Genomic DNA, 5,047 nt, shown 5'->3' with positions numbered 1-5,047 from the left:
ATTTATTTCTTCAGAATCTTGCCTGACAAAGTAGATGCTTTCTGTTCTTATTTAGTGTTTATTTATTTTTGAGAGACAGAGGGTGACAGTGTGAGGTGGTAAGGGGTGGAGAGAGAGGGAGACACAGAATCTGAAGCAAGCTCCAGGCTCTGAGCTGTCAGCACAGAGCCCGACCCAGGGCTCAAACTCATAAGCTGTGAGACCATGACCTAAGCCAAAGTCAGATGCTTAACCCACTGAGCCACTCAGGCGCCCGCCCCTTTGCTTTGACCTTTGATACCATCTCTTGATTAGTGAGGATGCTTTGAGGTAGGAAAATGTCAAGATCACCAGTCTTGGTCCAGGGATATTGGTGTGGTTAAAGATAGAAAGCTTGCTCGCAACACTGTTTGGTGGCTTTCAAGTGTCTTGTAACCAAGCTCCTAAGGAGTACGCCAGGTTCCATGAAAGAGGGGCTGTCAAAATAAAAAGAGAGGGTTGGGGCACCTGGGTGGCTCAGCTGGTTAAGTGTCCAACTTCGGGTTAGGTCATGATCTCGCGGTCCGTGGGTTTGATCCCCGCTGTGCTGACAACTTGGAGCCTGGAGTTTGCTTGGGATTCTGTGAATCCCTCTCTCTCTGCTCAGCCCCTACTCGTGCTCTGTCTCTCTCTGTCAAAAATAAGTAAACATTAAAAAAAAAATTAAAAAAAAAGAGAGGGTCAAACGAAAAAGTTGTGATTCATCAAAGCTTTGTAAAAAAACTAAAATCATCTCTAGACTCACTAAAACCTCCCTGTGTAAGGCCCATTCCCCAGCAGAACCCAGTGCCTTGGCTAAGATGTCTAAAGAGCAGGAGATGTGAGCAAGTCTCTACTGGCGTTAATGGGAGGAATAACATCCTCCCTCAGCTCCACAGCCTAAAGCCATGCCAAGAGATTGGCAGAAAGTTTCTGAGGGCACAAACGGAGGGAAAACAACTGTGGCAGCTGCCCCATGGACTGTTCCAAAGAAAGGAGGCATGTGCTGGAGATGGAGAGAGCTCTGGTTCTCAGACTCAGAGACTCATGGATATAGTTAGCCACATCCCTGTCATCTGGTAGTTGCCCATTGGGTTACAGTGGCATACTTAACGAACTGACAAGATTATGTTGCTTCTCTAAAAAAAAGCCCCTCAAACAAACAAAAAAAAAACCAACAAAGATTTCTCTCCTTGGGCAGTATAATAAAGCCTAATGTAGAATGCAACGACAAACAATACAAAACCCCAGATATGAAGCCTCTATTTCACATAATAATTCTTAAAATAACTTTTACATTCATTTCAACTGAGTTCTCATTTTCTCACTTGTGAAATGGAGATAATAATTCTTGCTTCCCAAAGGATTGCTGTATAGGAGAAAATGTGTATTGAGCCTCCAGCATTTCAGTGCCTGACACATGCCAGACATTCAAGAATTTTAACTCTCTCTCTCTTCCCTCTTTAGACTAGCTATTCCAAATAAAACTGTTTACTTTTTTTTTAAACTTTCAGCATGAAAGAGGGAGAAAAGAAAGTAAACTTTATTTCTATAAAAACCCGGTAGTCAGATTTGGGATATTTCTTTTGGGAGATTAGAAAATGGGTTAGGTTGCTGTGATTATTTCCATTCTTATGAGAGTCCCTGAAGACTTAGGCCGAATTTGCAAGTTAAGAATTATAAACTAAAGGAAAAAAAAAAAAAAAAAAAAAGAATTGTAAACTGTCCTTACTCTGAAAACATTTATGAAATTGCATAGCCATTAGGTAATAACAAGTGTGATTATATAATTTATGGTTCATGGAAAAAAACCCACAAAATTTTTCTGAAAATGTACCTACATAAAAACAACAGGAGTCCTTGTTCTGCTTCTCAGACATAGTGCACAAAGTAGTTACAGGACTGTAACACTTATATTGGTACTTCACTATATTTATATGTTACTATATACACATTACATATTACTATATATATTACTATGGTTATATATTTTATTATCATTATATAATTTCTATACTATATAACTTATTATATATACTATAACATAGTTATTTTAATAGTTACATATAATGTAATTCATAAATTACATTATATACTATTTACTACATAATTTGTATATTCTACTCTAATGCAATTTTACTTTATTTTCCTTTTTTTATAGTATTTTAAATATGATCACTGGTAAATGCCTCAATATTTAGGTATATATATATATGTGTGTGTATATGTCATATATATATGCGATAACGTCTTTCTGTCTTGAAAATTAAGGGTAATTTCACCAAAATGTTTTCATGCAGACTATTCTAGCCAACAAAATGAACTCTACAGTTAGTTCTTGCATCTCATTGGCCCATGCCACTTAAAACGTTTCTATGATGTCACTGTTCGGAATTCAGAGTTTCAATCCAGAAGGTTTTATCACAGTACTTTGTACAACTGTTTATATTATTAAAATGGTTGTTCTTGATCTTATATTTGAGCTTACTCTGAGTAAAGATGTTATGTGGGATTCTTTTTTTACAAGCTAAGAAATGTTAACAATAAACAATCATTTCCTGAATACTTTTTTTTTTGAACAGAATGGTGTGCTAGTCTCTGTGAGTAATGTAAAGATGAAAGTTCTCCCTGACTTCAGAAGCTCACATCATGGAGAGAGATACATTCATTAACTCTAAATATTGAGAGTTACCACATATGCTGAGCATGTACCAATAACTTTGTACCCATAGGAGAGGGTATGAGTTCTATAACAAAAATATAGACTTGCTTTAGATACTGTGGGAAAGGAAAGACAAATTTTGATTAAGGGTAGCCAGTAAGGATTTGTTCGGGACATATTATTGGAAATTTGCCATGAACGATTGATTGGACTTTGATAAGTGAAAACTGAGTAGGAGAAGGACATTCTTGGTAGCAGGGACTATATGTCTATATGTGCATGGGTAGTCATAGGTAAATGCAGACTCAAAATATACATTTATTTTTGTTTATTGTGTTCCTGTACACAATATTTTAATCCAAGAATATTTTAATCCAAGAATATTTTAATCCAAGAATCCTAGAAGAATTACATCCTATGATGTAATTATCTAAAGGATACTCAGACCATTCAGCCTCTATAACAGCCTATAACCACCTGGGAAAAGGTAATTTAAAGATAGCTGGTTAAGCTGTGGTTGGGTTAGGTGGTGAGTTGGGAGGCAATGAGCTGGATAAAAGGTGGGGTTGTCAGTCTGTGTATGGGTCTCATTAGGTTACAATCAAGGTATCAGCTGGGCTGTGTTCCTTTTTGGAGACAGAGGGAAGAATCCTTTCCTTGCTCATTTAGGTTGTTGGCAGAATTCACTTCCTTGTGATTTTAAGACTGATGTTTCCATTTTCTTTCTGGCAGCTGAAGGCTGTTCCCAGGTTCTAGAGGCCACACACGTGCCCTGACTCCTGATCCCTTTCCTTCATCTTTAAAACCAGCAAGTCTTCTGCATTTACCTTCCACTTTTAAGAACACATTGATTCCATTGGATCCACCTGGATAATCCAGGCTACTCTGTCCATCTCAAGGTCTTCAACTTCAGTCACTTCTGCGAAGTCCCTTTTTGCCATGTAAGATGACATACTCTGAGGTTGCAGGGATTAGAATGTGGACATCTTTAGGCGACTGTTATTTCGCTAACCCCACAGTGCATTTTTTCCCTTTTTTTCGTGTTGTATCGATCTTTAATTATGTATAAAGACTTCCAATCGCAACACCTAGGGACCATTTTACCCACTGCTCTGTTTGGCCACCAGTCTCTTTCCTCTCTCTTCAGCAATGGTGAGCAGATACCCTTTCATGGGGAGGAGAAATCCATGGTTTGTTGCCTTTGCCGATAACAAAAGTGTTGGAGAGCCGGGTGGCATCTTTCACGTGAAATACATTAAAAGAACCAGGGTGTCTCTGTTGATGATCACACCAATTCTTCCCAGGTTAGCACCACCAGTCACCATACACAGATTACCCGCGTCAAACTTGATGAAATCAGTAATCTATACAGTCTCTAAATCAATCTGGATAGTGTCATTCACCTTGATGAGTGGATCAGGAGAGCAGAGGGTGCTAGCATCATGGGTGACCAGACGAGGGATTCTTTTGTTTCCATAAAGATCTCTTTCTGCACGGCTTATACTTGGCTTCCTCAGGTGTGATCCAGTGAACAGCAAAGTGACCCTTGGTGTCATAGATCAGGCGGAAATTCTCTCCAGTCTTGTCAATGCTGACGACATCCATCAAACCAGCAGAGTAGGTTATGTTGGTTCGGACCTTGCCATCAATCTTAATAAAATGCTGCATACAGATCTTCTTCATCTCTTGTTAGGGCATGCTTAAGTCTGTTCCTTAGGCAAATGAGAGGGAAACATTGTCTCACCTTATGGGGACCAGTAGATGGACAAGGTGCAAACATATTGGTCAGCTTATCCAGCATCCAGTGCTTTGGAGCTGCTACCTGCTTCAGATGCTTCTTGGGACCACGAGTCATGGCCGAGCTAGGCACCGAAAGAGCAACCTCTCAGTGCTTTTATTCTCCTTGGATACATCCTGGAAATGTAGCCAGTGGCAAAAGAGAGGGCCACATATGCTTCTGTTGGGGTATTGTGGGTATCAGTAGCAGCAGTGACAGCAGGAAACCTTGAGACAGGATCCACTGTAAGAGATGATGACTTTCAGTTTTAACCCGTTGGTGAACCCAGGGTCCAATAATCTTTTGAGGTAAGAAATGTAAATTTCTAACTTGATATTTTCTCAACACTTACCAGCTATATGCTAGCCAGTGTAGAAAACGTGGAATTCAGTCTACAACCCCTGTCCAACAGATTCTCAAATTTAATGTGTTAGACTGAGGGAAAAGCATAATGGTGTGCAGCAAAGTTAAGGAAAAAAACCGAGTTAGGGAGGGGTGAGACATTGCCACAGGTTAACAAAACGTTATCTTGGGTCCTTTGGACAACTCTATCATTTACCTATGTTCTAGATCTTTTAGGAAGTTTCTTGGGAACAGATCCTACATTTTCA

General features: G+C 39.3%; 1 pseudogene; it reads right to left on the bottom strand.

Moving 5' to 3' along the window:
• Window positions 1-3,697: 3,697 nt before the first annotated feature.
• LOC121014094 (40S ribosomal protein S4, X isoform-like) lies at window positions 3,698-4,827 on the bottom strand (annotated as a pseudogene).
• Window positions 4,828-5,047: the final 220 nt, after the last annotated feature.

Source organism: Herpailurus yagouaroundi, unplaced genomic scaffold (genome assembly GCF_014898765.1).
Source record: "Herpailurus yagouaroundi ecotype Mexico unplaced genomic scaffold, PumYag 29, whole genome shotgun sequence".
Taxonomy (NCBI): Eukaryota; Metazoa; Chordata; class Mammalia; order Carnivora; family Felidae; genus Herpailurus; species Herpailurus yagouaroundi.
The sequence above is the reverse complement of the archived record's forward strand: the minus strand, read 5'-3'. Positions and strand labels throughout refer to the sequence as shown.